General features: G+C 38.3%; 1 non-coding gene and 1 pseudogene across 1 annotated transcript; both read right to left on the reverse strand.

Moving 5' to 3' along the window:
• Positions 1-3,415: 3,415 nt before the first annotated feature.
• LOC125587527 lies at positions 3,416-6,677 on the reverse strand (annotated as a pseudogene).
• A 2,263-nt stretch (positions 6,678-8,940) lies between these two features.
• Positions 8,941-9,047, reverse strand: LOC125588092. The gene has a single exon (XR_007324489.1). It is a non-coding gene; the product is annotated as a small nucleolar RNA R71 (small nucleolar RNA).
• Positions 9,048-12,946: the final 3,899 nt, after the last annotated feature.

A 12,946-nucleotide genomic window follows, 5' to 3' on the forward strand; every position in this document is an offset into this window, starting at 1 on the left:
CAAAACAAATAGCACTACATATATAAAATTATAACCCAATTAAACATCAAATTTCCTTTTTTAGAAAATTACAATTTCAATAATCTTATTTTTTTTTTTTAAAAAAAAACATATTTCTAAAAAAATCTTTTTTTTTTATTTTGTCTTTTTATCAAGTTTAATTTTCTAAAAAAAATATTCTTCTTATTTTGTCTTTTTTATCAAGTCCTATTATCTTATCAATCTCAAAACTTGATGAATAAAAGACTAGAAAAAAATTAAATTAATTGGCATAACTTAAACATGATTTGGATTTCTTATAATACCAATCTAACTAATAATGAAATAACGTAAGTAAACAATATGATTAAATACTTAAATAAGTTTTTTATTCTTAATGATTAAAAGAAAACACAAGACCATAATAATCAAAACAACAACAAAAAAGAAAAACACAACAACAATAATAATAAGAAATTCAACCCCACTCAAAAGAACCACGATAGTTTCCCGAACCACATAAGCAAACCCTTTTACCTCTAAAAATCATGCTTCCATCTTCATCAACCTCTCCAGTATCATAAGACATTCCATAATCATACCTCACCTCTGTCAACGGAGGTATATGCCTCTTTGCAAAAAACGCAATACGAACCAATGGTTGGCCATCCTTTTCAAATTCAACAGGCTGCCACATAACGTTTGCCGAGCAGCTATGGTTTATGAACAGACTAACGTTACCAATCTCTCTCGCATTACCAAGATTTCCGACCGAAATTTATAAACTTCAGAGAATTCGTCCCAACAGTCTTCACCCACAAGTTCCGGTTCATAGCTCAACCTAAAGTTTTTGTAAACTCGAGAAGTATCTGACATGACGAGTTTTATTTGAATTGTTAGCTTGAGAAACACACAAGACTATGATATAAAAAAATCACTAATTGACCTTCCATATAACTGTAACTATTAATGTTCTGAAGTCAATCGTGAATCATATCTAAGACTAAAACAACCACTAAATCTCCCTTTTATTCTAATCTCAGTGATAAATGCTTAGAGAAAATATTTGCAAAACAGATAGCACTACATATATAAAATCATAACACAAACATCAAAATTAATTTTTGAGAAAAATACAATTTCAATAAACTTCTTTTTATATAAAAAAATATTTTTCTACAAAAATCTTATTTTTTTTCTTATTTTGCCTTTTTATCAAGTCTATTTTTCTAAAAAAAAATTATTTTTTTTCTTTTTTGTCTTTTTATTATCAAGTCTTATTTTTTTTTTCAATCTCAAAACTTGAAGAATAAAAGATTAGATGACTTATATTAATTGGCTTAACTTAAACATGATTTAGATTTCTTATGATATAAATCTAGCTGATAATGAAATAACATAAGTAAACAATATGATTAAATACTTAATTAAGTTTTATTCTTAATGATTAAAGAGAAATTATGCTCCATATACACAAAAAACTAATATTTGCAAAATATTCTAGGACTAATTTTGACACTGTTGATATCTTTATAATACAGAATTACCCATGCCCCAACTATTTGAACCATTCTCTATCTTGTGTCTTCTTATTATCTTATGCCCATAACAATCTTCTTACTTCTCTCTCTCTCTTGTATTTTCTTAAAATCACCTAACACAATTTTTTCCTATTAATCTAAATGTTTTTTTCCTTATCTTTTCTATTTCCAACGATGTGAATCAACAACATGTACATATATTTCAATTAATACAGAGTATGAATCTAATGAGTACTATCCTCACATGAGTTTTCCTATCTATCATCTCTATTCTTTTACTCAATCTGACCGTGATATGAATGTGTAAGAAATTTTGTTTAATATACATGTGAGATCTCTTCAATTTATTCGCTGGTAAAAGCTCATGGTTGTATTGATGGTTTATATAATCAAGAAATATAGAGATTTCCCGACATTGATGAAACCTGAATCTAAAATTTAAGTTGTTTGTGCTTGTAGTCGATATTTATTAAGTTAACGGATAATTGTTTGATTACATGCTACAAATCACATATTGTGAGCATATGCATGTTTGGTTAGTTGTTACTAAACCGGTGGACGCCGATTTTTTCACAAAATATATTATCATTAGCTGATAAATGTCTACTTAGCTGTTATAAAACATGTTAACTGCCTTTTAAAACGGTTTGTAATTTTTTCTAAAAAATAGTTTGACTTGGCTGATAAATAGTTTGTTAGATGCTATGAAATAAGTTAGTAGGTTAAAACAAGTCACATAACAGTTTACGTTGAAACTTTGTATTCATATTATATATAACATATTATGATTAGCTGATAAATGTTTGGTTAACTGTTACAAAACATGTTATCGTTTTTTACATTGGTAAAATGGTTAAAGTAACAATCGTTAACTAATATATTATTCTGTTAGAAGTTACAAATTATGTTAACGTGCTAAATTAATCATTATCTATTCAACTAATATTATCCAAGCGGTTAACAATTATTGTATCATATATAATTAAAATTTAGGGCAAGAAAGAGAAACATATAAAAATTTAGGGCAGAGGTAAAGTGGAAAAAAAGGACAAAATATCTACAGTGGACATGAGTTTTTCTTGCTTTAGGATAGTTTCTTAATTTCTTGGTGAGTTGAGTATATTCAGCTAATTGTCTCATGATTAAAAGGAAACACAAGACCATAATAATCAAAAAAACAACAAAAAAAGAAATAGACAAAACAACAATAATAATAAGAAATTTCAACCTCACTCAAAAGAAATATGACAGTTTCCCGAACCACGTAAGCAAACCCCTTTTACCTCTAAAAACCATGCTTCCATCTTCATCAACCTCTCCAGTATTATAATACATTCCATAATTATCCCTCAACTCTGTCAACGGAGGTATATGCCTTTTTGCAAAAAACGCAATACAAACTGAAGGTTGGTTGGCCATCCTTTTCAAACTCAACAGACTGCCACATAACGTTAGCCGAGCAGCTATGGTTCATAACCGACTAACATTACCAATCGCTCTCACACTTACTAAGATTTCCGACCGAAGTTTATAAACTTCAGAGGCTTCATACCAACAGTCTTCACCCACAAGTTCCGGTTCATAGTTCCACCTAAAGTTTTGTAAACTTGAGAAGTACGTGACATGACGAGTTTAATTGTTAGCTTGAGAAAAACACAAGACTATCAAATAAAAAATCAACTAAATAACCTTTCATATAGCTATAACTATTAATGTTCTGAAGTCAATCGTGAATCTAAGACTAAAACAACCACTAAATCTCCTTTTTATTCTAATCTCATTGATAAATGCTTAGAGAATTATTATCAAAACAAATAGCACTACATATATAAAATTATAACTCAAACATCAAATTTCCTTTTTTAGAAAATTACAATTTCAATAATCTTATTTTTATAAATTTTTTTTCTTATTTTGTCTTCTTATCAAGTCTATTTTTCTTTTTTATCAAGTCCTATTATCTTGTCAATCTCAAAACTTGAAGAATAAAAGAATATAAATGACTTATATTAATTGGCATAACTTAAACATGATTTGGATTTCTTATGATACAAATCTAACTGATAATGAAATAACGTAAGTAAACAATATGATTAAATACTTAAATAAGTTTTTTATTCTTAATGATTAAAAGGAAACACAAGACCATAATAATCAAAACAGCAACAAAAAAAGAAAAGACAACAACGATAATAAGAAGAAATTCAACCTCACTCAAAAGAACCACGACAGTTTCCCGAACCACATAAGCAAACCCTTTTACCTCTAAAAACCATGCTTCCATCTTCCTCAACCTCTCCAGTATCATAAGAAATTTCATAATCATACCTTAACTCTGTCAACGGAGGTATATGCCTCTTTGCAAAAAACGCAATACGAACCGAAGGTTGGCCATCCTTTTCAAACTCAACAGGCTGCCACATAACGTTAGCTATGGTGTATGAACCGACTAACGTTACCAATCTCTCTCCCACTGACCAAGATTTCCTACTGAAGTTTATAAACTTCAGAGACTTCGTCCCAACAGTCTCACCCACAAATTCTGGTTCATAGTTCCACCAAAAGTTTTTGTAAACTCGAGAAGTACATGACCTGACGAGTTTTTTTTTTTTTTTGAATTTTTAGTTTGAGAAAAACACAAGACTATCATCTAATTAACCTTCCATATACTATAACTATTAATGTTCTGAAGTCAATCGTGAATCATATCTAAGACTAAAACAACCACTAAATCTCTTTTTTATTCTAATCTCAGTGATAAATGCTTAGACAAAATATTATCAAAACAAATAGCACTACATATATAAAATCATAACACAAACATCAAATTTACTTTTTGAGAAAATTACAATTTCAATAATCTTCTTTTTTATAAAAATAATATTTTTCTGAAAAAATATTATTTTTTCTTATATTGTCTTTTGTATCAAGTCTATTTTTCTAAAAAGATTTTTTTTTTTCTTTTTATCAAGTCTTATTTTTCTTTTCAATCTCAAAACTTGAAGAATAAAAGACTAGAAATGACTTATATTAATTGGCTTAACTTAAACATGATTTGGATTTCTAATGATACAAATCTAACTGATAATGAAATAGCATACAATATGATTAAAAAATTAAATAAGTTTTTAATTTTGAATGATTAAAAGGAAACACAAGACTATAATAATCAAAACAACAGAAAAAAAAGACAACAACAATAATAATAAAAATGTTCAACCTCACTCAAAAGAACCACGACAATTTTCCGAACCACACAAGCAAGCCCTTTTACCTGTAAAAACCCTGCTTCCACCTTCATCGATCTCTCCAGTATCATAAGACATTCCATAATCGTATCTCAACTCTGTCAACGGAGGTATATGTCTCTTTGCAAAAAAGGCAATATGAACCAAAGGTTGGCCATCCTTTTCATACTCAACAGGCTGCCATAACGTTAGCCAAGCAGCTATGGTTCATGAACCGACTAACGTTACCAAACGCTCTCGCACTGACCAAGATTTCCGACCGAAGTTTATAAACTTCAGAGACTTGGTCCCAACAGTCTTCACCCACAAGTTCTGGTTCGTAGTTCCACCTAAACGTTTTGTAAACTCGAGAGGTGTCGAAGACGTACTCGTCGTCTTCTTCAATCTCATCTCTTCCCTTAGCTGTGCCAACCAACTCGCAGATAAAAGTCCCGGCTCGTATGGGCTCCCACGAACGTAAACCCCAACCACAACTCTTCGTCTTAAACACTTCCAACCGGAGCTTCAACCCGCTTTGAGTTAGCCTGTTCTTGCAGTCCGCGGGGCAAGCACAAAGGTCGCTGCATTCGTAAATCATCGGTCTGCGATATAGTAAAATGCGGTTATCATACTGTAACTGGCCGCCGTTTCTTTGAATACAAGAACACATCGGATCTCCACATGACTGACCACCTTTACAAGTGTTGTTGCATCCAGTAGATTGATGGTTTGGAACGATTATCATACTTAAATTTTTGGAAGAGACTCTGTAGTTGAAGTCTAGAGGCCACTCCTTGTCGTTCTCATCGACCTCGTTCACGATCGGAACTGGTAACGCCTCCAATCCAAGAGAAATATCTCCAAACACAAAACCCTTCCTCAACTGATTACTCGAACCACACTTCATCAATTCTTCAGCTAACTTCCACGTAGCGAAACCAGGAGGCTTGTCTTGTTGTCTCACAAGATTAAACTTGAATTCATTAAAGCCGGTGGTCCCTTTCTCTATCCAATAATGGGTTACCACATAGAGACCATCGTAGATATATACTTTCCCCTTTTTATCGCTCGGATCCTCTACACCTCTAATCACTCTAACTTCATTTCCTTTTTTCTGACTTGCGACCAACGCTAGGTTTCCTCTTGTAAGCTCTTGATCTCTAGGTTTACCATCCTTACACGTTCCTCCTTGCCCGGTGTAAACCAAAGTATGAAGCTCGTCCGTTCTGTCGTTGTAGTGTCCGACTGATGTAACGACACTTGTTGTTAAGCCTTCTGCTGCACCATCTTTTGTTAGTAAATAGTCGATACCGGCAGGCATCTGAGTGTGAAGTCCAACCAAACACATCTCTCCCCAGAAGTAGAATATATCTCCTGGTTTTACTCCCGGAACCGGACCGACTCTCTTCTTCTTGTTAGTCCTGACACCCTGTTTGTTAAAGATACTGAAGGCAGTTGTGACCACAGCTTTCTCACTGCTTACGTGGCCTAAGCGACGACAAACGGCGTTGAAACGCATCCGAACGGAGTCCACCAGCTCTTCATTCCCATTTTCTTTCTCCTCTTCGGTTATCATCGAGTCAAAACTCGGACAAAATATTACCATTTTGTCGTCGGGATTGTTGGGTTTCAGCTTCTTCACAGAGGAACCCTTTGGTCGGCCCCGTCCTCTTTTAATAGCATCGCTACTCGGAGCAGCATCATCATCAGCCAAAGAGTTATTTTCGGAGTGATCGTATGGTACAATAGCTTGAAGATTTGTGGCCACTAGAGGAGGATGAGGGGATAATGATGTGTTGTTGTGAGTTTCATCATTTTGACCAGATACAACCACTTCATTGTTGGGATGAGACGTTTCCAGCTTCTTCATGGACGGCTTTGAATTCTTTGAACCTTTTGGTCGGCCTCGTCCTCTTTTGATAGGACCTAGCTGGGATCGACATCAACAGTGTTAGATTCATCAGATGGTGGAACGAAGCTGAGTGGTGTGGCCAGTAATAGAGGTTGAGAGGGTGTTGGTGTGTTGTAGTTTTCCTCATTAGTGGGTTGAAGCGGTGAGGCTTGGGGAATGGGAGGTGGTGTTGTGTAAGAGGTCTCGTCATCAACGGTTTGAAGTGTTGATATTCCGTATTTTTAACGTTTTTAAACTCGTTTTGGAGCAATTAAATGGTCGGTTTTAATTAATGTTTTGGTCTATTTGATGCGTTTTGGTGTTCTTAAGTGTAATATGCAGGTTACTAGATAGCTTGAAAGAAAAGAACGCATTCAGGATTTATTCAGAAGCAAGATGGACCGAACAATGGACCGAACGAGAAGTATTGATCGCACAGAGCCACAGATCGACCGATCCGGTAAATGTGGATCGACCGATCCACGGTTTCAGCAACAGATCGACCGATCTGGTCCATGTGGATCGACCGATCCCACGCTCTACGGGCTCCACACGCACAAACGAGCTTTTCACTCCTTTTTACCCACTCCCCTCAATAATGGACAGAAGGACTCGACCTTTGGGACTCAGAAAAGACCAGGGGCGACCAAGAAGGAGATTTACAAGTTCTTGAGAGAGATTTGAGAGTTTTGTACTTGTTTTGTGTGATTTGTGAAGATTTGTAAAGGAGTTCATCTCAAAACCATTTGGAGAAGATCTTCTGAACCTTTACTCTGTTTTAATACAATCTTATCATGTTTTCTTCATCAAAATCGTTTTGTTCTTGCTTAGTTATGTGTGAGTAGTCATCTAGTTGGGTTTAGGGGTTCTCATAGGGGATTTCTTGATGTTTTGATTCATAAAACGTGTGTAGACTAAGGGATTACGTTTTGGTTCTTCATCTAATGGATTTCTTACTGCTTGAACTGAATTGATCACTTAGTTCATGATTTAGATTGTTTGATGCACCGAAAGTGATTGTTTGAACTTCCGAAAATACTTTAGATGAGCAAAGTGTCCTTAACCCTCGGAAGTTGATGTTATTGCGCTTTGTGAACATATTGAACCTGTTCTTAATGCTTGTTTAGAAATTGAAACTCAGCGGAAGTTAGTGTGGAGATTTCTATAACATAGAGAATTAGCGCTACGGAAGTAGGTTAATTCTAATATCGTGTTTGAGTTCTAGACGGTTCTTAATATATCCCTGTGTCTGCCATTAATTGTATCTTGATTAAAAAGAAATCCCTGAGAATTCCCAATGCCCAACGTTTGTTTTAAAATAGTTTTCAAATCATTTAAATCATCTTTTTACAGCTTGTTTATGCTTTGTGACACTAGAGAAAATTAAATAAAAACCATCAAAATTATATCTTGATTCGCTGTAGCTATTAACTTGTCTGCAACTCTACGTGTGATCATCGGTCCCTGTGGATTCGATCCCGTATTACTACTGCGTACTTTACTGTGCACTTGCAGTTAGATAATCGGGTTAAAACTGGACACATCAAGTTTTTGGCGCCGTTGCCGGGGACCATTTGGTCACCCTAGAGTTAATGATCAGTTTAAGACTATAGCATTTTTTTTATTTTGTCTAATGTTTCTGTCTTTCTCTTTCTGTTTGTGTTTTCAGGTGAATGAGCGGATTTCATACTAGAAGCAAAGGATCATCGAATTTAATACCTTTGGAGTTAGAGCTCGGCCGCCTAGAGAGACAAGTGAAAAAGAAAAGACTTGAGTCCGCTGAAGAGGTTGAAATGGCTGAACACCAAGAAGACCAGTTTCAGGACAACCCGCAAAATCCAATTCCTGTAATGAACGAGAAGGCAACAATGCTGGTGATAATCAGCAGGCTGGTGTAGCTGCAAGACAACAGGCTGGAGACTATGGCATGCCTAGGATGACGCTTGCACATTATGATACACCAGATGCATTCTATGCCGATCGTTCTGGGATTCGCCCACCTCCCATTGAGAGAAGAGACTTTGAGATCAAGACTGGTCTCATTAATTTGGTGGAGAAAAATCCGTTTCATGGAAACCCGTCTGAGGACCCGATGTATCACTTGGAGCATTTTGAGCGAGTCTGTGACACCAGCAGACATAATGGAGTTCCTCAAGGCGCTTTGAAATGCAGGTTGTTCCCGTTTTCCTTAGCTGATAAAGCTATCAGATGGTTAAAGTCCATCCCTCCAGGATCTCTTACTACATGGGAAGAGACAAGAGCTGCTTTTCTACAGCATTTCTTCACCAAGTCAAGGTCCACATATCTGAGAAGCAGAATTGGAAGCTTTCAGCAGCTTGATTCAGAAAGCTTTCATGAGGCTTGGGAGCGTTTCAAGGAGTACACACAGGACTGCCCTCACCATGGTTACACTGATGTGAGCTTGCTGAACATTTTCTATAATGGAGTTCATGAAGAGAGTCAAGATGCCATGGACACAGCAAGTAATGGTGATTTCATGACCAAGACTGTTGAAGAAGCTTACACCTTGCTGAACAACCTGTCATCCAGCAAAGCAAACCGCAAGTCAAGGTTTGACACCAGCCAGAAGGGTGTTGGTTATGAATCCAAGAAGATAGATGAGCTGAATGCCAAGATTGAGATGCTTCTCAAGAGAGATCAGAAATCTGTGAAATTTGTGGAGGAGCAAGGCTATCGTTCCTCACAAGAAACTGTTGGTGATGATTCAGATGATATGCAAGCTGATGTGAACTACATTGGTGGTCAAGGAAACTACAACAGAGGCTACAATCAGAACCTTGGATGGAGTCAAAATCAGCAAAATAATCTGTCTTACCGGAGCAACAATGTGGAGAATCCACAACATCAGTCCTACCCTCAGGCAGGAAACAGGCAGAACCAGAATCAGAACCAGAGTGTGTTCAACCAAGGATATCAGAACAGAAATCAATATCAGGGGAACAACTCGGGCAACTCAGGATTTCAGCAAAGGCAGCAGTACAACAACTACCAGAATCAAGGGAATGCCTCTTCGTCACAGTCTTCTCAGGATAACGAAATTAAGAAGATGCTGCAAATGGTGCTAGAAGGTCAGAAGAATAGCACTGCAGAGATAAACACCAAGGTGGATAACATGTATGGAGAGCTTAATGGGAAGTTTGAAACTTTGAACACCCATTTGAAAGTTTTGGAAAAGCAAGTTGCTCAAACCGCCTCCAGCAGCAGAACAGCACCTGGATTTCTACCAGGGAAGTCAGAGACGAATCCCAAGGAGTTTGTGAATGCTGTAACACTTAGGAGTGGAAAAACGATTGAGGGATCGAATGAGAAAGAGATCGACCGATCTCAAGAACAGATCGACCGATCCAAGGGGAAGGAGATCGACCGATCCGGTCCATCTGGATCGACCGATCCCGTGTCAACAAAGCCAAATTCCTCTGAACCTGAAGAGGTGTATGTGGCGCCTCCTGCTTATGTTCCTAAGGCTCCATACCCATCCAGACCAAGGCAGAAGATCAAAGAACGTGAGTACGAGAAGCTAAAGAACCTTGTTGGGGAGTTACATGTGAGATTGCCATTCGTTGAAGCGGTGAAGATGGTACCTTCTCTTAAAAGGTACATGAAGGAGATTCTTACCGATAAGATGAGCCTAGAGCGTGGTGTGTTGATGCTCAATGAGGAATGTAGCGCAGTTCTACAAAATGTCATGCCTAAAAAGCGTGAAGATCCCGGAGCATTTGTTCTACCATGCCGCATTGGATCACTTACCTTTGAGAGGAGTCTCTGCGATCTGGGTTCAGGAGTGAGCCTAATGCCTTTCTCTGTCTCTGAGAGGCTAGGCATGACGAACTACAAACCTACAAGGATCTCCTTGGTCCTTGCTGACCGATCAGTGCGAAGACCAGTCGGTGTACTAGAAAACATCCCTGTTGGTGTTGGAAAGGGATATGTGCTTACCGATTTTGTAGTTCTGGAGCTGGAAGAGGAACCTAAAGATCCTCTCATTTTGGGCAGACCGTTTTTAGCTACTGCTGGAGCCATGATTGATGTACAGAATGGGCATATAGACTTACGTCTAGGAGACATGGCGATGAGATACAATGTGGAGAAGGTGCTGAAAAATCCGACTATTGATGGACAGACTTTCTGGGTTGATACATTGACTGAACTGGTGGAGGAAATGGATGAAGAGTTGCACACTGATGATCCTCTACAAGTCGCATTGACCCAAAGGGAGAGTGAGTTCGGGTTCATGAACCAAGAAGTGGTTGGATTTTCTGAGATTTTGGATTCAGCCTCACCGATTGAGAAGCATGTCGCCTATGTCAGCCTTGAAGACTCAGGCACCGATAAAACCGTCAAACCGTCATCCTCCCAACCAGATTGGAGTGAGGAGAATGCTCCAAAGGTGGAACTTAAAGCCCTCCCAGCTGGGCTGAGGTATGCATTCTTGGGACCGAATTCCACATATCCTGTTATTATTTGTGCTAACCTGAATAATGTGGAGACCGCTTTGCTTCTTTCAAAATTGCGAAAGTATAGAAAAGCATTGGGGTACTCTTTGGATGATATTACAGGTATTTCTCCAGATCTTTGCATGCACAAGATTCACTTGGAGGATGAGTCAAAGACGTCCATAGAGCACCAGCGAAGACTGAATCCCAAACTGATGGAAGTTGTGAAAAAGGAGATTCTAAAGCTGTTGAGTGCAGGGGTGATCTACCCAATTTCAGACAGCACTTGGGTGAGCCCGGTTCATGTGGTTCCTAAGAAGGGTGGCATCACTGTCATCACAAATGAGAAGGCTGAGCTGATTCCTACCAGAACAGTCACAGGGCATAGGATGTGCATTGACTACAGGAAGCTAAACTCAGCCACAAGGAAGGACCACTTCCCACTTCCTTTCATTGACCAGATGCTGGAAAGACTAGCCAACCACCCCTACTACTGTTTTCTCGATGGCTACTCCGGGTTCTTTCAGATACCCATTCATCCAGAGGACCAAGAGAAGACAACATTCACCTGTCCATACGGTACTTTTGCCTACAGGAGAATGCCCTTCGGATTGTGCAATGCTCCTGCCACTTTCCAGAGATGCATGATGTCGATCTTTACTGATCTTATTGAGGACATTATGGAGGTTTTTATGGACGATTTCTCAGTCTACGGTTCTTCATTTACCGACTGCCTTGCTAATCTGTGCAAGGTGCTGGAAAGATGTGAGGAGAAGAACTTGGTGCTAAATTGGGAGAAGTGCCATTTCATGGTGAAAGATGGCATTGTTTTGGGTCACAGGATATCAGAGCAGGGTATCGAGGTTGACAAAGCAAAGATTGAAGTTATGACCAGCCTACAGCCTCCTAGGACAGTGAGGGATATTCGGAGTTTTCTGGGACATGCCGGTTTCTACAGGAGGTTTATCAAAGACTTCTCTATGATAGCGAGGCCACTCACCCGTCTGCTGTGCAAAGAAGCGAAGTTTGTTTTTGATGCTGACTGCCTCGCTGCGTTTCAGATTCTCAAGAAGTCTCTAGTCAGTGCTCCCATTGTGCAGCCACCAGATTGGGACTTGCCATTTGAAATAATGTGTGACGCAAGTGATTACGCGATTGGAGCTGTTTTGGGGCAGAGAAAAGACAAGAAACTCCATGTGATCTATTATGCCAGCCGAACGCTTGATGATGCTCAAATCAAGTATGCTACCACTGAGAAGGAGTTGCTGGCAGTAGTTTATGCTTTCGAGAAGTTCAGGTCCTATTTGGTGGGCTCGAAAGTAATTGTGCACACAGATCATGCAGCCTTGAAGTACCTGATGACGAAAAAAGATGCTAAACCGAGACTCTTAAGGTGGATCTTACTGCTACAGGAGTTTGATATTGAGATCAGAGACAAGAGAGGAGCAGAAAATGGAGTGGCAGATCATCTTTCCCGAATGAGAGTGGAAGCTGAAACACCACTGGATGATACATTACCCGAGGAGAATGTCTATGTGATCACCTTGCTGGAAGATGAGTATTTGGATCAGGCTGATTGCTGTGTCATGAGACAAATTCAGGATGATCTCCCATGGTTTGCAGACTTTGCAAACTACCTATGTGCTGGAATTGAACCACCGAACCTGAAGGGGTATGAGAGGAAGAAGTTCATGAGAGATGTGAACCACTACTACTGGGATGATCCCTTCCTCTACAAGAGATGCTCAAATGGTTTATTCAGGAGATGTGTTCTGGAGAATGAGATGCAAGGGATTCTTTTCCACTGCCACAGTTCAGAATACGCAGGCCATTTTGCAACATTCAAGACGGTTT

This window comes from Brassica napus, chromosome C5, assembly GCF_020379485.1.
Source record: "Brassica napus cultivar Da-Ae chromosome C5, Da-Ae, whole genome shotgun sequence".
Lineage (NCBI taxonomy): Eukaryota > Viridiplantae > Streptophyta > Magnoliopsida > Brassicales > Brassicaceae > Brassica > Brassica napus.